General features: G+C 36.2%; 1 non-coding gene across 1 annotated transcript; it reads right to left on the bottom strand.

Moving 5' to 3' along the window:
* Positions 1-7,530: 7,530 nt before the first annotated feature.
* LOC141701852 (small nucleolar RNA R71) lies at positions 7,531-7,637 on the bottom strand. Its single transcript, XR_012566921.1, has one exon. It is a non-coding gene; the product is annotated as a small nucleolar RNA R71 (small nucleolar RNA).
* Positions 7,638-22,509: the final 14,872 nt, after the last annotated feature.

The raw sequence follows: 22,509 nt of genomic DNA on the forward strand, positions 1-22,509 counted from the left end.
TAAAGAATGCCAGAAAGAGGTAATGGATCAAGATATAAATCGTTTGGTAGGTGAGGAATTATGCACGCAACAAGATGACCAAGGTATTCTGAGGTTTTCATCTAGAATTGGATTCCACCGGTGACGGAGTTAAAGAATGAAATTCTACAGGAGGCACATAATTCAAGGTATTCCATCCATCCAGGAGTACCAAGATGTATAGAGATTTAAGAAGAATTATGGGTAGCCAGGCATGAAAAGGGAAATTGCGGAATGGGTTAGCAAATGTTATACCTGTCAGAGGGTTAAAGCAGAACATCAGAAGCCAAGTGGATTGCTACAGCCATTGGAGATTCCAGAATGGAAGTGGGAACATATTGCCATGGATTTTATAGTTGGATTACCAAGGACAAGGGCTAATCATGATGCCATTTGGGTTATAGTGGATAGACTTACCAAGTCAGCTCATTTTTTGCCTATAAATGAAAGATTTTCGCTCGACAAGTTGGTTCATATGTACCTAAAAGAAATTGTAGTTCGTCATGCAGTTTCAGTGTCTATCGTATCCGATCGAGATCCAAGGTTTAATTCAAGATTCTGGAAGAGTTTTCAAGAATGTTTGGGAACAAGATTGAATATGAGTACGGCCTATTCACCCGCAGACGGACAGCCAAAGTGAAAGAACGATCCAGACAATCGAGGACATGTTACGTGTTTGTGCTATTGATTTCAAAGGAAGTTGGGACGAGCATTTACCCCTGGTAGAGTTTGCTTATAACAACAGTTATCACGCCAGTATTGGGATGCCACCCTATGAAGTCCTTTATGGACGCAAATGTAGATCTCCAGTATATTAGGATGAAGTAGGAGAACGCAAAATACTCGGACCTGAATTGGTGCAGCAGACAAAGGAAGTTGTTGAAATTATCCAGAAGAGATTAATAGCCGCACAAAATCGTCAGAGAAAGTATGCAGACCAGTCAAGGAAGGACATGGAATTTGAAGAAAGAAGCTTGGTATTATTGAAAGTATCACCATGGAAAGGACTAACGAGGTTTGGGAAGAAAGGGAAGTTAAGCCCAAAATATGTCGGACCTTTTGAGATTTTAAAGCGCATTGGCAAAGTAGCTTATGAGTTGGCGTTACCACCGCACCTGGAGCACATTCACAATATTTTCACGTATCAATGCTTAAGAAGTATAATCCAGACTCTAGGCATGTAATAGAATATGAGCCAATAGAGCTTCAGGCAGATTTGTCATATGTAGAGAGTCCGATAGAGATTCTAGAGGAGCGAGAGAAGGTATTGAGGAATAAAGTGGTAAAGTTAGTAAGAGTATTGTGGAGAAACCCAAAGGTTGAAGAGTCAACCTGGGAGTTAGAAAGTGATATGAGAGAAAAGTACCCTCATTTGTTTTCTTAAGAGATTCTGAGGACAGAATCCTTTTAAGGGGGGAAGGATGTAATATCCGGGATATATCATGTAATTATTTTTGCTATTAAATAATTATTATGTGTGTTCAGTATCTATTCTGTGAATTAATTGTTAAGTGTTATCGGTGTTTGGATATTTAAAAATATTATTAATTGAGTATTTTAATTTTTATATGTCCAAAATAAAATATAGATAATTGTCATATCTTCCTAATTATTTTTATGTTGATTTATGAATTTATATGAATCATATAAAATTTATAAAATCTTTTTCCGAGTATTTAAAATCTATTTTATATAAACGGGAACCAACCGACGTCAACCGTTGTTACGTTTTTGGAACCCGAAACTCTTCCGAGAACTCCTTCCTAATCTAATTGTAATATTCCGAGCATTTTCCATGTTTCGACTTTTTCGATTCGGCGTACGGTTTGTCCTGCGCTGGTCCCGGCGCAACATTTTCGATACAATACTCGTTTCGGTAAATCAATAAAACCCGTATTTTCGATAAACGGGAGCTTTTTATTAAACCATCACAATTATCACTTCGTAATATGTGTAACCAGGCGCTGAGACCAAGACCGCAGTACAAATTGTACAGATTTGGATAATTATTCCGAAAACCGATACCGTTTGGATCAGGTTTTACAAATAAACGTACCGTTTTATATCCGGAATGATCCAACGGGATACTAATTTCCCGTAAATTTAAATAGCCTTTTACCGTATATTATTTCGTATCAAAATCATTTGCAGACAGATAATTATATAATTTTACAGAGAAAAATCATATATTCATAAACCTTTCTGAGAATCAAACCACAAATTCAAGGTGTTAGTGAAATCCGTTTGGAAAGTTGGAGTAAACAATTTGAAGGTCTCAAGGAGGACTATCAGATTCCAGGACCTGTTTTACTGCAGAATCAAAGGTTGATTTATATAAATTTAATTATTTTCGAATTATTTTTATGAAAATATGAATTTTTGTTCGGATGATTATTTGTATGATTTTATGATTGCATGTGGTAGAGCTTGTTTTCCTGATGATTTTGATATATTATATGTCTGATTCGGAGTTCAATAACATGCTCAAAAGTAGGTTTAATTTTTGAATTTCAAAATTAGGGTTTATAGCCCGTATGAATGTTTTCAATTGAAATTTGGGGGTTTTGATCCAGGGGTTATTAGCTGTTGATTTATAGTGGGTTGTGTTCCTTATGAAATTTACAATCGAATGGTATATAGCTCGTTAACAGAGGATTAATGGATCGTAGGGAGTTGTGTTTTGAAAGTTTTCGATGTTCGCCGGAAACCGGCGATGTTCTTGGCCAATTTCCGGCCAGAACAGAAATGATTATTGAGTTTTGATTGCACGAATAAGTTTCTAGTAACCTGTAGATTTAATCTGGACAGTTTGGTGGCCTGAGGTGGCCGGAATCGTGTTCTCCGGCCACACTCCGGCGAGTCGACGGCTGGGCTGGCAAAATTGCAAACAGGCCCCTGTAGTTTTGTAGATGATGAAGTTTAGTCCCTGTAGTTTGCAAAGTTTTCAAAAATATGATTCCTGTTTATAAAATGTTTAAAAATCATATTTCCTATTTATTTTTATTATAAAAATTCATTTTTAATTTCTGAAAATTCTAAAAATTAGTATATTAATTCCGAAAATTATTTTTAATTCAAAAATAAATCTGAATTAATTAGTTAATTAATTTCAGTTGATTTTAATTGATTAATTGGTCAATTAATTCAAAAATTAATTGATTAATTGATTTAATTAATTATTAATTGATTTTAATTAATTATTCATTAGATTTTATTATTTAAAATGATTTAAAAATTCCGAAAAATAGTTTCGAGCTTTAAAATATTATTCTAAATTATTTCCAAGGCTCGATAATTATTACAAAATTGTTTCGGAGCCAGAATTGGACAACCGAACCCTGTTTATTAACCCGAAATTGATCCAACGACCCGTATTAATTCTGAAAAATACTTTAAAAATCATTTTAAATACCCGAAAGCATATTTATGACCCGAGACTTCTTTATAAATGATATGTCATTGATTACGTGATGTATTATGTGTTATACGTGACTTGTTGATTGACTCTCGGTCTATATATCGGTGTTTACTTGGTTATTGCATAACGTTCAATCCGTTAATCAGATTTGGGTGAAACGAAGGGTAGATAGAAGTATGTGTTGAATAGAATCCTGTGAGTTGATGATTGATAGATGCTTATCATATGTGAGCAGAAGAGGCAAGGCGTAGGAAAGGGAAACAGGTAGTTGAGGAATAAGACAATTGTGATTGGAAGCGAGTGCAGGATAGTAAGCTAATACCAGGAAAATGTTCTGAACTTTCTCGAGATATTGTAGTACTTGATAGTCTTGTTGACATTACAGGTGCTTTGAAGCACAGAAACCTAAACCCTGATTTCAGTTATTATTCTTGAGCCATGAACCATATTCTTTCTAAGCCATTTATTATTGTATACCCAAACACGAACCACAAATCTACGATACTACTCCACAAATACGTACAAACTAAATACCAGACACTGAACTGAATTATTATATACTCAACCCATGGTATCTTATGCTTTGAAAGACCAAATTCTTGAAACCCTGAAACATTGATTCCTTTGTTATCCAATTCTTTTATTACCCAACATCCAAGCCTTGAAAGTACCTTGTTGATCCACACAAGGGTTGAAACCCTTTCATTGTTAAACACTCACTGTTGTTAATGATTCTGATTATTGTTTATTACTGTTTAATTTTGTTATTATGTTAGAATTGGATTGTTTTTATAAAATTATGGACCAGATTCGTGGTCAGACCATATAATGGTCAAGTTAGGCCAATATGTGCCTTGGATCCAGTAGTTAGAGCAATGCTGTGTGCTTTGCTCGGGGTTAGTGCGTGACTGATCAGCAACCTAACCTTGGTTTTAAAATAAAAATATAGTATCCAATTCTAAATCATAATCCATTATTCACTTGATATCATAACCATATTCACTTGATGTTCATTATTCTCAGTTTTGTCATTGTGACTTGCTAAGCTAGTTAGCTCATTTGTACGATGTTGTTTATACTCTTTCCAGTTAAAAAGGAACCAGTTGGTAGCAAGGATCCCCAGTCCAGTGCGAGAGCTAGGGATTAAGGCTGTTGAAGCTGAGCTAGTAGGCTTCTTTTGGAATAATGTAAATTGTAAAAGTTTGTAATATGTTTAATACTCAGTTTGAGTTTGATTGGTTGGGATTTAATCGGTATGTAATATATTAGTGTGTTTGGCTTGTGTGCATACTTTAACCTATTGCGATCCATGGTAGTTGGTAAGTAGGGTCACTGCATATTATTATTATTATCTTTATTAATGTTATAAGCAGGTTGTAATCAGCGTGTGTGGACCCCAAACTTCTGACCCGGGTTTGGAGGGTGCCACAATTATAAAAGAAACCAAGACAACCTCTGACACAGCTCAAGTTATTCAGAATGAAGAACAACGAGCTACAGAAGAAACAACAAATCCTGATCAAGTCATCAAGACATCAACCTCTGACAGTGCTCAAGTTGATTTGAATAAATTGACATTTACTGATAAGAGAAAACTCCTATGGAAGAATGTTAATCCATCAGATCCTAAGAAAAGCCAGCTGCTATCTGATTTCATGACTGTTGGATTGAAAGCTAGAGAAGCAAGAGACAGAGCTGGATTAGGTTCTCAAGAAGCTAAAATCAAGACATGAGTTGAAGTACTTACAAGAGATCCATTTTTATTGACTAACAAACCTCTTGAAGAAGTTACACAGAAACACCTTGATAAGGTTATATCTGTTCAAGTGGTACTGGATGCTCATTGTCAAAGAAAATCAGATTATATTTCTTGAAGATGGAAGAACATATCAAATGTCAGAATCAGATGTGCTGAACAAATCTCTGAAAGAACTTCAATTCTTTCATTATCTTTTAGAGATAAAGTCTGAGATTATCAGGAGATGGTCAAATTTTATAATGAAGACCATAAGGGATAAAGCAAGAATTTCTGGTTCAAGGGTTACAGAATTTATTCCAAACATAGTTGAAGATGATGGAAGTGAAATTCCAATGAGGAAGGATTCTGCTAAACTTGAAGTCATTCTGAAAGAGAAATGTCTGTGCTACAATGAAGACTCTTCTCATCCAAGGGTGATCAGACTTGGTGATGGTTTAGAAAGAAATCACATCTCAGCACTAAGGACTGCAATCTACTAGATTGGAAGTCAAGATGAAGAATTGAAGTGAGTCAAAGCTACAATAGCTCAAGTCGTGAGGAATAAAGAAGAAAAACTGATATCAAACTTTGTCAAGAATCACTTTGGATTCAGATTGACTCAGTAAGATTGGTTAAAGCTACAAGGACTGTAAGTTGTAGTTAGTTGCCTTATTAAACTTTTATTGCAATTGTACTTAAAATGTTTTTCACATCATCAAATCTATTAACTTTTATATTTTTCATAATTTATAAGTTAGGGGAGATTGTTAGATATATTTGAGATGTCATGTCTAATCTGATTTGTGTTTAGTTTTCAGAACTTAACAACATGACTTATCAGAACTTACTGAAATCAGAACTTACTGAAGTCAGAACTTAATATCAGAACTTAAGGCGTCAGAAGATATATATCAGGACTTAAGTGCGAGAAGACTTCAGATAAGGAATGCGGCTGATTTACAGGAGAAGATCTAGACTAAAACAAAAGAAGATATGGATGAAGAGTTAGAGGACTAGAAGACTTGTAGAAGATATCTGATTGATTTATTTTAGGAGACATAATTATATTCTATATCAATTAGAAGATATCTTATAACTGTGTACTATATAAACACAGCTTAGGGTTTACACTATATGTGCTATCATTATCGAGAAGATTATACATTATAACCTAACAGCTCTTAGTGATATTGTTCATCACTAAGAGAGAACAACAGTTCTATTGTAACAGAGTTTATTTGAATATACTTGATCTTTGTTACATACTTGTGTTAAAATCGATTTGATTGTATAAACACTATATTCAATCCCCTTCTATAGTGTTGTGTGACCTAACAGTGTCTATTCAACTTCTATCTCTTTTGTGGATGCTTGGTAGTAGGCTATTCGTACAATGAAAGTTGGCGTTTGATAGTTTCGTGTTATCTGATTAGTTTCATCACCATTATATGCTAAGGTTAAGTACAAAAAAGGCTATTGAATGAAGTATTTAAAGAAGTTAGGATCCCATGTTTGTCATATATATTAATTCAACCATTCTTGTTCTCTTAGTTATAATTATTAGTTTAATTCTTAGTTATAAACAATCTCAACTTGTTATTTATCTTAACATTAGATAATAACCATATCATTGTTGCATAGGTGCATATTCTTAAATTAACCAAAGAGTCTCTGTGACAACGAATTTGATCTAAATCTTATAATACTTGCGAATGCGTATATTGCGTGTATTATTAGCGCGTGTTAACATCCTAACAAGTTTTTGGCGCCGCTGCCGGGGACTGGGTGTTGTTAATTATTTAATTTATGTACTTGTCATCTGTGATCGTTAAAGTTCAGTGACTCAGATATTTTACTTACACGGGTACTTATTTTGTTTCAGGTACTCTAGAGAGCGTGTATGCGAAAGCATTCTCAATCTCGTGTCTTTGTTGAGGAAAAAGTTGAAGAAGATGTTTTTGTTGCAATGGGAGAACCAGCAGCGAATCTGAAGGCTTTGATGGATTATTCTCAACCGAATATCAATGACATTCAGTCTAGCATTGTCAGACCAGCCATCTCAGCTAATACTTTTAAAATAAAGTCTAGCACAATTCAATGGGTGCAGAATTCAATCGAGTTTGGGGGTTCTCCAACGAAAGATCCCAATATGCAGATTAGGGATTTCATTGAGATCTGTGAGACCTTCAAGTTCAACGGTGTTTCTGAAGATGCTGTGAAGCTGGGACTATTCCCATTCTCTCTGAGGGACAAAGCTATGAGCTGGTTACACTCTCTACCCACTGGTTCGATTACTACTTGGGAAGATCTTGATCAAAAGTTTCTCATTAAATTCTTCTCTATGGCAAAGACAGCTGCAATCAGGAATGCTCTTACTCAATTTGCGCAGCAATCAGGAGAATCTTTATATGAAGCTTGTGAGCGCTATAAGGAGATGCTTAGGAAGTATCCTCATCATGGAATGCCTGATTGGATGATCATCAATTGTTTTTATAATGGTTTGGGAGCATAGTCCAGACCCATGCTCGATATAACATTAGGCGGAGTCTTATGGGCTAAGAGCTACGATGAAGCTTATGATCTAATTGAACTGATGGCTGCTAATAAATATCAGTATCCAACCTAGAGATTGCCATAGAGCAAGGTAGCAGGAATTCTTGAAGTGGATACAGCTACGGCTATCACTGCTCAACTAAAGGCGTTGTCTATGAAGATCAATTCACCGAGTAACTATGGAGTTCATCAGAGGATGGGTGTTTATGAGCTTTATGCAGGTTCGCATGCAGCGAGCAATGTGCAATATCTAGTGAATTGGCTCAGTTTGTGAGCAACTTTCAGAGATCGCAGCAACCAGTTTCAAACACTTATCATCTTGACAACTGGAGTCATCCTAACTTCAGCTGGAGCAACAATCAGAATGCAGTACAACAGCCTTATTAACAGTTTAGATCCAATAAATTCAATCCTCCTGGGTTTCAGCAACAGTATGCACCAAGACAATAACTCCAACTTCAAAACTACCTTCTTGGAAGTGTCAGTCAATCTGCTAATGAAAAATCTGAATTGGAGGAGTTGAGGCTTATGTGCAAAAATCAGGCTCTGATATACAAAAGCCAGGCTGAGTCTATCAAGACTCTAGAGAATCAAATTGGGCCGATTGTCAATATTTTGTTGAATCGACAACCTAGTACACTCCCTAGTGATACAAAAGTCAATCCACGCAAGAGGGAAGTTGAAGAACAGGTGAACGTAATCACATTGAGGTTTGGAAAGGTCGCGAGCCCCCAAATTCAGGAAGATGAAGATTCTAAAAATTCTGTCCAGAATGCAGGTGCGTCTGCATCCTTACCAATTCTAAAAATGAGGTTGTAGCTGAAACAGTGGTGCTGAAGGATGCTGAGGTGGAAACAAGGAAGAAAACTGTCGTCAACACTCCTCTTGAGGGTAATACAGGGGAACAACAGTTCTATCCTCCACCTCCTTTTCCTAAAAGGTTGTAAAAGCAGAAGTTGGATAAGCAATTTGCTAAGTTTTTGGAAGTTTTCAAGAAACTTCACATCAATATACCTTTCGCTGAAGCTCTTGAACAGATGCCTAGTTATTCGAAGTTTATGAAAGGTATTCTCTTTGGGAAAGTGAAGCTCGATGACTTAGAGACCGTTGCTCTTACGGAGGAATGCAGTATTGTGCTGCAACAGAAGTTACCTCCGAAGCTTAAAGATCCTTGAAGCTTCACTATTCCTTGCACCATCAGAAACTTGTCAATATGATGCCTTTTTCTATCTTCAAGAACTTGGGTTTACCTGATTCAAAGCCTACATATATGTCCTTGCAGTTGGCCGATCGTTCTATTACATATCCACGAGGCATTGTGGAGGATGTCTTGGTCAAGGTGGACAAACTTATCTTTCCTGCTGATTTTGTAGTTCTTGACTTTGAGGAAGATAAGAAGATTCCCATTATCTTGGGGAGACCATTCTTAGCTACCGGCCGAACTATGATTTATGTGCAAAAAGGAGAGTTTACGATGAAGGTTCATGATCAGAAGGTCACTTTTAATGTGCTCAAGGCAATAAAGTTACCCACAACAGGCAATAAAGTTACCCACGGCTAAAGAGGAGTGCTTTCAAGTAGAGTGGGTCGATTCTGTTATGAATTTGGAGCCTGAGCAATTTCCAAAGCCAGATACCTTAGAGAGATCCTTAATAGGGGAATCTGTTATTGACGATGAAGAAGAAGCAGAGCAACTACAGGTTTTGAATGCACCTCCGTGGAAGAGGAAGTTGGATATGCTATTCGATTCTCTTGGGTTAGCAGAGATGAAAATTTCTCAGGAGCATCTCAAGCCGTCTATTGAAGAAGCTCTCACACTTGAGCTCAACCCACTGCCAGATCACTTAAGTTATATATTCTTAGGTGCACCTCCTGACAAGGGGTTGGACTATATCTATGATAATATCAAGGGTGACCGGCCGGTTCCTCCCATACCTATAGAGGGTTCTTCTCATGCACCGTAGACAGTTGATATGTTTGGTCTTGGTGATGCGCAGTATAGAAGGTTGATTCGGCATATTGAGGCCATGCACGATATTCACCGTCATTTTGCTGCAGATTTGACACAGGCTTTGGGCACTATTTTCTGAGCCACTGGTGTCGAGGTTGATTGACTACCTGATCCTCCACCCGAGGAGGATGATCTTTCCGATGAATAGGTATGCCTGAAATCCTTATTATTACCTTCAATGAGGACATTAAAAATTTTAAGTTTGGGGGTGATAATGTAAGGATCAGTTTGTGTGTGTCCACATAGTTCATATAGATTCATGTTGCATATAGTGGTATTTCATTCGTAGTGTTGCATGATTCTTCATTTAGGACATATTTATTTATATTTTTATTTGTGTTATTATGTGAGTCCGTATAGTTGCATTTGCATGCATATAACATGATCCCTTAGGTTGAGCTATTTTTGATTAATTGATTTATGTTGATGTGAATGTAGTGATGACGAATAGAGGGATATTTAAGTCTTAATGAATTGATTTGCATGCCAGAAACAAATATTTTCACAAAGTCTTATAAGGTTGCTTTTGATCTAGATCATGATCATACTTGTTTGTTGTTGAGATTTAATCACTTGGTTATATTTAGGATTTGTGATATTCTGGTAATGACGTAAAAATACAGATTTTTTTATCTGGAGAAAAACTTGGATTTCATTGCTAGTTGTGAATAAGGCTAGGCGTCAAATGGCTAATAGCCGGCTCATATTTTTATGAGTAGTCTAGGGTTGAATGAGATGGAGCGAAATGCACTCATTCATAAATTGTTGAAAAAAGAAAAGAAAAAAGGGAAAAACAAAAGGAAACAAAAAGTATGTGTTTATGCATATTTGATCAAGAGTGAGCTCTTTAATACTCGAGTTATTAAGTTCTTAGGGGACTTTATGACTAGTTTATAGTCTGGGATCCGCTAACCTAACGCTCATTCATTGCACGATCAAATAAGCATCTTTGTTATGTGTTTAATAATAGTATGAATCCTTGTATAACTCTAGTATAAAGGAGGTGTTGTGAGTCATTATACGTTTATCGTCTATTCTGTTTATAAACTTGTGTTTGTTTTGATGAAAGATAAGAGATGGTTATTGATCTAGTGTCAAGAGTATATCTGTTAAGCATCCACAAATGCACGTTTCTGGTTTGTGAGATGGTTTGCGGGATTTATTCGAGCTCTGTTTTGAGTCATTGCATTCTTAGAGGCATTGGCTTATTCATTTGGTTATGGTTATTCTGAGGGGATCGATTGCCTTATCATTTAGTTGCATTCACGTAATTGCATTCATGTATTAGGTTTGTTTTATAGTTTTGAGTCTGTTTATGCTTGAGGACAAGCATCTATTTAAGTTTGGGGGTGTGATAAGTGGATTTTATATATACTTAGAATGCTTCATTACAAGCTTAAGTTGGTGTTTTGGACTCAAGTTGTTGGTATTTTTGATGTGTTTTGGCGTTATTGCATTATAGGCATTAGTTAAATGAAGAAAGGTGCTTTTAAAGGAAATATGTTGAAACGAGATCAGAATTGGAAGACTAGGTCATTCTCAAGTTATATAAAATCTCGTTAGCTTCACTTGGGCAGTTGAATCGCCTAATTCTGACGAGTAGATTTCACGATATGGCCAAAAGAAGAATCATCAGAAAAGTATAGAAGTCATGCGCGGCCGCCCCAGAAACTAGCGCGCCCGTGCTGACTTTCTGCCAAAACAGCACGGCCACCCTGCAACCAGCGCGGCCGCCCCGCCCCGATTTTTTCTCCAAAATCCTAATTTTAGTGGAAATTAAAGATGTTAAGAGTCATGGTCATCCTTGAGCCTATATATATCAATAAAAAGACGTTTTTAACACCAAAGGAGCGAGGGGAGAGCAATAAGAAGACCTAGAGAGCACGAGAAGGCTACGGCGAAGAAGAAGTCATTTGTTTTCTTTAATATAGTTGATACTTGGATGCTTATTTTCAATTTCTCTTTAAAACCTAGTACTCTTATATTGTTTATTATCATGCTTTCATTGGAACCCATGGTGATGATGAGTTCGATTATGACCTAATCGTTATCGTGGGGTTCTAGCGGATTTACTTATGGATTTCTATAGTTAATTTGTTTCAATACCATGGTGTGTGGTTATTGTATGATAACCTAGTATTGGTTGTGCTTATTCATCTTATGTGCGTAGCTAACATATAAGATAACATGTTAATCTCTATTGAAGCGACAGTGAATATAGAGGTTTAGAACTTGCCATGTTAGCATAGGTTCATGTGTTGTTGTTATGCATGATTCGTAGGTAATTTTAACCATCTTACTTGCCCTATGTAATCACGATAGATAACTTGCGCATTAAACCATTATATTTTTAATTCTTATAGATATATAAGGACTAAGTATAATTGGTGTCTATTCAACTTCTATCTCTTTTATGGATGCTTGGTAGTAGGGTATTCGTACAACGAAAGTTGGCATTTACTAGTTTCATGTTATCTAATTAGTGTCATCACCATTACATGCTAAGGTTAAGAACAAAAAGGCTATTGAATGTAGTATTTAATGAAGTCAGGATCCCATGTTTGTCATATGTATTAATTCAACCATTCTTGTTCTCTTAGTTATAATTGTTAGTTTAATTCTTAGTTATAAACAATCTCAACTTGTTATTTGTCTTAGCATTGGATAATAACCATATCATTGTTGCATAGGTGCATATTTTTGAATTAACCAAAGAGTCTCTGTGGGAACGAATTTAATCTAAATTTTATACTACTTACGAATGCGTATACTTGTGTGTATTATTAGCGCGTGTTAACGTCCTAACAATCAACTTCTACAACACGAGTGATGGGGACACCTTTCCCAAACTCCGTGTACCTACATTTTGTCCTTACACGATCAGACAGTATGCCAACTCGTATTAGGTTGGATTCTGTAACGAGCGTCTTCATATTCCATTTCTCTACAACTATCTTAAGTATGGCTTCTGCCCTTTTTTTGGGCGCGCCGTCAAGCTCTCGCACACAAGGCTTGTCTGGTACAGAAGGGATGAATAACATGAGAATAAGGAAAAATTAAAAATAAAAAGAAATAAGTAAGGCGCGCCCTTACTTGGGTCTGTGTTGAACTGGATTCTAATTCTGGGGACGTCACATAAGTAGAAGAAACTTTCTTTCCATCCCTTCTTGTGACTGACTTTCCCTGATGAGAATCCCTTTTTATTATGCTGCTTATCCACAACCAGGTAGTAATAACCATGATCAGACTTTCTGAGGCTGAAGAAATGGCAAACTTCTTCCATGGAAGGTCCAGGGAATCCTAGATCCATATACATGATGTACAGTGCTAGAACAAGTTTGTAACTGTTGGGGGATAATTGGAGGGGTGCCAAATCATATAACTCAATCACATCCTTTAAGTAGGGATGGAGAGGCGCGCCCACACCTAAAGTTACCAGCTTTGGGCTTGTCACCATTCTAGGGATTCTGAAGTTCTTACCATAGTTGAAGATGTAGGGATGCATCATACTGAGAGGGCGCACCCATATACCCTTCATGTTGTAGAAATTCATCAACCATTCGAGTTGTTCATCTGAGCAGTTAGATGAAAGTCCCACACAGAATAATTTTCCCTGCTCTATTCTAAATCGCTTTTCACGGCTTCAGTACACACCTCATACTTACTCCAATCGAATTCTACCTCGTGATCAGAAATTTTCCAATGCTCAAAGGGGACAGGAGAAGGTGCAAGAGAATCAGAGAATTGGAGAGTGTCTTCATTAAAAAAATTTATCTCATCGTGAAGAGGTGGGGAATTATCTTCAGGCGCACCTTCAGAGATAGAGGAGGTAGGCGCGCCCTATGGCAGTGGTGGAGATAAGCTTGGTGAAATTGACTTGTATGACACTTTGGACAGGCCTTCATCTACGTTAACCCTTATCTCAACACTCCTATACCTTTCGGCATTAAGTTCTTCCAACCAGTCGTCCAGGTCGATGTCTACAGGGGCTGGTGACCTTTCCTTTCGAATTAACTTTTGTTTTCCTTTTCTTTGAGCCAAAGGAAGGTTATCTAGGGAGTCACTTAGTGAGTCCGCCATAAAATTGTCTTTTTTAGAATCGTGAATGAGGCACGCCTCTTGTTCTAAAAATTCAGAGGTCCTATGAGCGTCCGAAAGTTCTGGCTTGAAGGAAATAGTTGGGGGAGAATAGATCCCTAGATTGGTGCAAAAGTCCTTAAACGGATGGAAAGGAGAGGGCGCGCCCTCGTCTTCCAGCTGTAAAAATAAAAGGAAAAAGCTATTCAGGGTGCGTCCAAAAGGAAAAAAATAAATAAGAGCTGCAAGAATAACTAAGGGAGAAGGCGCGTCCTGAGAAAAGACGTGTTTCATGTTACCATACTGATATTAAAGAAAGGTTAGGGTGCTCCTTAACAAAGGAAGGCGCTTCTTAGTTTAAAATCGCAAGGGATGGTCATCTATGAAGTGATATCCAAAATGAGATGGAGCACCCCAAATAGATTGTGCGAAAGACAAAGATCGTTGCTAACAAAAGTGAGTAGACGCGTCATAAGCTTAAATTGGGTGTAATTTATTCCGAAATAATGGTTGAAATTATAAAAACATAAATTTGAATTTAAGATCTTCAAAATTTGGATATGGGTTAACATATATGGGCTATACATATATATACTCACAATGGTTGATTGAAGAACACATAAAATTAAAAAAAACATGAACAATCACTATGGCATGCACCATAATGTACTAAATAAAACTCGAAAAGGAGAAACATTTTTTGTACCATTTTAATTGATGAGAAAACGGACCGGAAATGAACTTGAAAAATGACGGAGGATCGACTAATTCCGGGAGAAATAAAGTTCTTAATTGCCGCTGATGTTGTCTTTTGGAAAGAGAAAGTGAAGTAAAAAAGAAGATGGAAAGTAAAAAGTAAAAAATGGATGATTACCTGTATTTATAGATAAAGATGATGTAGGACAACTGTCAGTCCCATCAATCACGTCGGTCACGATTCCCGAGAAATAAGGGGAGCCGTTTCGAACCATTTGGAATCCAAAGGACGCGCCCTCTTGAAGGCGCGCCCTATCTGATTATTGCATCAATTTGAAATTCTGAATAGAGATAAAGTGGTGTTCCAAAGGCGCGCCCTATTAGGGGCGCGCCCTGTGAGATGATATTGATAAAACCCGTATTTTTGAGAAACGAGATCTGTTTATTAAACTATTATATTATCCTCTCATAGTACGTGTAACCAAAGCGCTGAGACCAAGACTGCAGTTACAAAATGTATAGATTTGGATAATTATCCTAAAATCGGTACCGTTTTGGATATGTTTTCTTAAATAAACGTACTATTTTATATCTGGTATGATCCAATGGGGTACCAATATTCCGTAAATATAAATAGCCCTTACCGTATTTTATTTTGTACAGAAAATTATTTCAGCCAGTTAAATATATAATTTTCAGAGAAAATACAGTATATTCATAGTGTTCTTCATAATCAAACCTAGATTTGAAGGCATTGACGATATCCGATTCTGGAGTTCAAGTAAATGAATCGAAGGTCTTGAAGAGTACTTTCAGAATCTGTGATCCATACACCTGCAGAATCAAAGGTTATTTTTCTATAATTTTTATTAATTTTGAATTATTTTTGGATTGAAATATGATTTTTTGTTCTTGATGTTGTTTGTGTGATTTGATGCTTGAATCTTGTATATCTATTCTTCCTGATCATTTTGATACATCATATGTTGAATTTGGAGTTCAATAACATGCTCAAAATATGTGTTTGATTCTCGGAATTGGAAATTAGGATTTATAGCCGTTTGAATGTTTGCAATTGATTTTTGGGGGTTTCTTCCCCAGGGTTATTAGACTGAATTGTTTGCACCAATAGATAGATCATTAAAAGGGGAGTAGATTGGTACTAGTGGCATGAACAGACGATAACGGGAAAGCCTTTTTTCAGAATATCGACCGTGGCGGCGGCGGAAAATTCTGATGAATTTTTCAGTCATTTTAGTAAGTGTTTGATTGTTTTGAGGTTGCAGACGTGTTCCTGATAGCAAGAAAATCATACGTTGTTATTTTGGCACATTTCTGGGTTGATCTTCACTCGACGAAAAAGCTTGGTGGCCGCCGTTAATGGCGGCCGACCACCGGAGCTGTGGATGGGGAAGACGACCGGGGCAAACTGTAGTTTGACCCCCTGAAATTTTCCTGTCTTGCAAAATCAGTACTTTAGTTTTTATAATTTACAAAATTAAGATGTCTGTTTTTCTTATTTTCAGAAATCAGATTTCTATTTAATTTATTTTCAGAAAATCAGTTTTAATTATTTAAAATTCAAAATTTCATTAATTATTACTCTGAAAATTATTTTTAATTCAAAAATAAATCTTAATTATTTAATTAATTAATTTTAGTTGATAATTAATTATTTAATTAGTCAATTAATTTAAATATTAATTGATTAATTAATTTATTTAGTTATTAATTAATTTTAATTGATTATTTAATTGGATTAAATTATTTTTTTGATTTAAAAATTCTGAAAAATAGTTTTGAGGTTTAAAATATTATTTTAAATTATTTTCAAGGCTCGATAATTATTATAAAATGATTGTAAAGCCAGATTAGGGCAATCAAACCCTATTTATTGTTTTAAAATGAATCAACGGCCCGTTTTAATTCCGAAAAATGTTTAAAAATTTGTATTAAATATCCAAAAAATCATTTTGACATCAAATCTTCTTTGGAAAAGTATTTTCATTGAATATCTTACATGATATGTGCTATATGTGATCTAATTGATGTGTTATATGCATATATGTTTATCGTTTGACTGTTTCAATCGTAACTTTCAATCCGTAAATCAGATTTGGGTGAAACGAAGGGTATATAAAACCTTATGACGTCTATGTGACGATTAGACAATGTGGGATTGTTGTGTATATGTTATGAACTTGATGACTTCATTAATAAAATACCTTAGTAGATTTAACTTAGTAAAAAATGTAGCGCTCGACGGATAAGCAAATATTGTCTCGACGGATGACTCAATATAGTCCCGGCGGATAAGAATTTGACATCCATCGAGTGAGTAGCTTATGTAACAATAAGTCTGTAGCACATTTCTTACACCTTTATTTAGATTCTGCAGTAGCATATAAGTCATGTTGACTTTAATTAGATATGCAGAATAGGTTGATTAATTTTACATAGATGATGTCTTGTAATTCTGCATAAATGAAATGAAGTCAAGTGCCAAATAGCTACCCGACGGATAATCAACAATACTACTCGATGGATGATCAACAAGGCAACCTGACGGATGATCATGTACTCGACGGATAATCAATTCAAACATCTGTTGATAGTGACAACACAGTCACATGTGTCGAGTGTATGCAAAAGTAATGTGGAAGCCTATTCAACTGGGTTTTAGAGAACAAAGAAGCATTGCCATTTCCATGCTATTATGAAGATATTCAAAGATGCTGGAATAGAGTAATGAAGTAGCATAGTATTAGACTTGATAGGTTTTGTTTTATTATCTTGTCTTATTACTGTGTAATCTTGGTGATATATAAACCAAGAGTAGCAATTAGAACAACGAGAAGACTAAGCAATATATTTTCTTAGAGAAATAATTGTAAGCTGTATCCTTAGCATTTCTCTGTAAGTTTAGTTGTTCTTATTGTTGTAAGCAGCTGTGAGCTATTCAAGCCTCACAGGGTTCTCTTGATATATATATATATATATATCTTTGGTGGATACATTCAAATCCACCAGAAAGTTTTAAAGACTTGTATTTTTATTACTTTGTGTTTTGATTTAACTAACTCTTATTCCGCACTTAGCAAATCAAACACCTATATATATTATTAAGTTAGAACATTTTGTAATTGAGAAAAAGTTTCAAGAATTCCATTCAACCCCCCTTCTATAATTATTGTTGCATTAATAGGGACTAACAATTGGTATCAGAGCAAGCTGTTGAAGAACAAAGAGTTTAAAGATCACAACAAACAGCAAGATGAACAAGAAGGATGTTGGAGTCAAGATTCCTTTTCTGGACAAAGATAATTACCATCACTGGAAGGTAAAGATGCATCTCCATTTACTTTCTCAAGATGAGGCCTATGTGGATTGCATAGAGAGAGGCCCTCATGTACCAATGAGAGCTACAACTGGAAATGAGCCATCAGTTCCCAAGCCAAGACATGAATGGTCAGATCCTGATATTGAACAAGCCAGGAAGGACAAGAAGGCCATAAATATTCTGTTTAATGGAGTTGATGGTGATATGTTTGACAATATCATCAATTGCAAAACTGCCAAGGAAGTTTGGGATACAATTCAGATTATCTGTGATGGCACTAAACAAGTTAGAGAAAACAAGATGCAACTACTAATTCAGCAATATGAGCATTTCCAATTTGAAGAAGGTGAAACTCTCACTGATATCTTTAGTAGATTTCAAAAGCTACTAAATGCTATAAAGCTGTATGGAAGAGTCTACTAAACCAAAGATTCTAACCTCAAATTTCTGAGATCCCTACCAAAAGAATGGAAACCAATGACTATCTCCTTGAGAAACTCACAAGAATACAAGAAGTTTACACTAGAGAGACTGTATGGCATTCTAAAGACTTATGAGCTTGAAATAGAGCAAGATGAAAGAATGGGGAAAGGGAGAAAGAAAGGAGGATCCATTGCACTAGTTGCTGAGTTAGAGAAAGAGAAGGAGATGAAGATAGAAGTTGTTGAGTCTACTTCAAAGGTTTGTGAAAACAAGGGCAAGGGGCTAGTAGCGAAAAATGAAGATTCTTTGAGCCAAGATGACATGGAGGATATTGATGAACATCTAGCATTTCTTTCCAGAAGATTTTCCAAGCTCAAGTTTAAGAAGAACTTTGGAGCAGCTAAGCCAAATACAAACATGGTGGATAAATCAAAATTCAAATGTTTCAAATGTGGCTTGGCAGGGCACTTTGCCAGTGAGTGTAGAAAGTCGGATTCCAGCAAGAAGAAGTTTGAGCCTGTGGATTATAAATAGAAATATTTTGAGTTTCTCAAACAACAGGAAAGGAATTTCATTACACAAGAAAATGACTGGGCAGCAGATGGTCTGGATGAGGGTGAGGATGTCAGCTATGTCAATCTAGCCCTAATGGCCAAGTTTGATGAAACAGAGATAAGTTCTTCAAGTAATCAGGTAATCACCACTAACCTTGCATATTTATCTAAAGCTGAGTGTAATGATGCAATAAATGACATGTCTACAAAATTATATCATTTGCGTGTTACACTTAAGTCTCTTACTAAGGAAAATGCTAAACTCAAAGAAAACAATTTGTTTTTCAGTGAGAGGAATAATGTGCTAGACTCTCAGTTCATTGAATTTGAAAAATTAAGAATTGAGTGTAAAATTGCTAAGGATGAATTAACTGAGTCCTTGAAGAAAGAAGAGATCTTGAAGAAGCAGCTTGAATGAGAACATGAGGTGATTAAGGCATGGAAAACATCTTGAGATGTTCATGCTCAAATCACCAAAGTTCAAGGTATTGAGTCCTTTTGTGATGCAGCCTGGAAGAAGAATAAGGAGAAGCTGGAATCCAATTTGGTTGAAGGATTGCTAATAGATGTGGACTCGACGGATGATGAGAGTCATCCGTCGGATAATCAAAAGGATTATCCGTCGAGTAACATAAATCCTCATCCATCTGCTGTGAGCAAACCTGTGAGTAGAGCCAAACTTGCCAAGTTAAATGAAAAATATGGATTAGTTTCCAAAAACTTCATTACAGGAGAATCTAGTCAAGTGAAGAAGGAAAAGAAAGTGAATGTTGGTCATCTGTCTATCAAGCAATTGAATGACAGACTAGAAAAGATTGAGGTTAAAGACAGAGGCTAAAAAGAAAAATAATAGAAATGGTAAAGTAGGGATTAACAAGCATAACAACTACACACCTGATAAGTATGCTCCAAGAAAAATATGCGTTAAGTGTGGTAGTGTAAATCATCTGTCTATTAATTGCAAAACTTCCATGCCTACTTCTATATCTGTGCCACCTCCTTTTCCCAACATAAATGCCATGCCTTCTATGCCTATGAATGCTATGTCTACACTGAATATGAATGCACAATTTGCTAATATGCCATTTGCACCTAATCCTTATTATGTTGCATTTAGTATGCCTCAAATGCCATTTAGCATGCCCTACTGGAATAACATGTTTACTAACAGCATGCCATTTCCTGTTAATCAAAATGTGCATGAAAATTCTGTTGTGATGAATGGTTTCAAAGGTTCAACTCAAATGACTAAGGATGCATCTGATATCCCCAAGTCAAATGAGATCAAACCTAAGAAACAGAAACAAAAGCTAACAAGGCAGGACCCAAGGAAACTTGGGTACCAAAATTAACTTGATTTGATTTTAATGTGTGCAGGGAAACATAAAGAATCTATGGTACTTGGATAGTATTTGTTCAAGACACATGACTGGTGATTCTACCCTGCTCATAGAGTTCAAGGAGAGAGCTGGCCCAAGTATTACTTTTGGATAGGACAACAAGGGTTATACTGTGGGATATGGTTTGATTTCAAAGACAATGTCATCATTGAGGAGGTTGCCTTAGTGGATGGTCTCAAGAATAATTTGTTGAGTATCAGCAAGCTGTGTGATAAAGGTAATTCAATAACCTTCACCTCAGAAGCCTGTGTTGTGACAAACAAGAGGAGCAACAAAGTGGTTCTACTGGAGTGAGAAAAGGAAATGTGTACTTAGCTGACTTCAACTCATCAAATGCAGAATCTGTTACTTGTCTTCTCAGTAAAGCAAGTCAAGATAAAAGTTGGCTATGGCACAAGAAGCTATCCCATCTAAACTTCAAGACCATGAATGAACTTGTAAAGAAAGAACTGGTTAGAGGCATTCCTCAAATGGAGTTTTCTAAGGATGGACTGTGTGATGCTTCTCAAAAGGGAAAGCAAATTAAAGCATCATTCAGAAAGAAGCTTGATTCAACAATTGAAGAACCTTTGTAATTGCTTCCCATAGATTTGTTTGGACCAGTCAATGTGTTGTCCATATCAAGGAAAAGATTTTTCCTAGTAATTGTAGATGATTTCTCAAAGTTCTCTTGGATATATTTCCTTAAGTTCAAAGATGAGGCTAGTGAAATCATCATCAATCACATAAGGCAAGTCAACAATCATCCTGATTTCAAAGTTAGAAGAATCAGGAGTGACAATGGAACTGAGTTCAAGAATTATGTCATGAGAGTATTTTGTGAAGAAAATGGGATTTTGCATGACTTTTCAGCAGCAAGAACTCCACAACAAAATGGAGTAGTAGAAAGAAAGAACAGATCACTTATTGAAGCTGCAAGGATAATGCTTGAAGAGTCTAAGTTACCAACATATTTCTGGGCTGAAGCTGTAAATACTGCATGCTACACTCAGAATATCTCTCTGGTTAATCAAGCAAAATGCATGACTCCCTATCAATTATTCAAGAACAAGAAGCCAACTCTAAATTTTCTTCATGTCTTTGGCTGCAAATGTTATATCCTGAGAAATATAACTGATCAGAATGGGAAGTTTGATGCTAAAGCAGATGAAGGAATTTTTGTTGGATATGCTGTTGCTAAAGAATATAGAGTCTATAATCTAAGAACCAACATTGTTGTGGAATGAATACATGTTGTGTTTGATGATAAAAAGATTGAAGGACTGCAAGATGGAGATTACCATGAGAGCCTTAAATTTGACAATGTGGAGATGGTTAGTGATGACAGTGATGATGAAAGTGATCAAAAAACTGTATCAAAGGATAATGCAGAAAAATCCACTACCAATGAAGCACAAAATTCAACATCTGTCGAGTTGCAAAATGCTTCATCCGTTGGGAGACAATCTGCTTTATCCGTCGGGAGACAACCAGCTTCATCCATCAATACTCAAAATTCACCATCCTTTGGGTCATCAAAAGAAGCTGGAAGTCAGAATAGATCACTTACAGAAAGTTCCCCTTTCTCAAATCAGAGATCCATTAATTCAGGAGAATTTCTAATAATCAAAACTCAATCACACATCAAGACAACAATGGGGTCTCTTCATCTAGAGCTAATCTACCTCAACAAAGGAAATGGACAAAGGATCACCCCTTTGAGCTCATCATTGGTGATGTATCTTCCAGAGTTCAAACAAGGAGAGCAACTCAGGAAGAATGTCTATACAGCAGCTTCCTCTCTAAGGAAGAACCAAAGAAGGTAGAAGAAGCTTTGTTGGATCCTGATTGGATTTTAGCTATGTAGGAGGAGCTAAACCAATTTGAAAGGAATAAGGTATGGAAGCTGGTACCCAAGCCTAAATGAAAGGATCCAATAGACACCAAATGGGTATTCAGAAACAAGATGGATGAAAATGGCATAGTAGTCAGGAACAAAGCTAGATTGGTTGCTAAGGGCTATTTTCAACAAGAAGGAATAGATTTTGATGAAACATTTGCTCCTGTTGCAAGACTTGAAGCCATCAGAATCTTCTTAGCCTATGCAACCCATGCCAATTTCAAGGTCTATCAAATGGATGTCAAAAGTGCTTTTCTAAATGGAGATTTGGAGGAGGAAGTCTATATCAGTCAGCCTCCTGGTTTGAAGATCCAAATTTTCCAGAATATGTTTACCATCTTTTGAAAGCACTTTATGGACTGAAGCAAGCACCTAGAGCCTGGTATGTCACTTTGTCAAAGT

Source organism: Apium graveolens, unplaced genomic scaffold (assembly GCF_009905375.1).
Source record: "Apium graveolens cultivar Ventura unplaced genomic scaffold, ASM990537v1 ctg4453, whole genome shotgun sequence".
Classification (NCBI taxonomy): Eukaryota; Viridiplantae; Streptophyta; class Magnoliopsida; order Apiales; family Apiaceae; genus Apium; species Apium graveolens.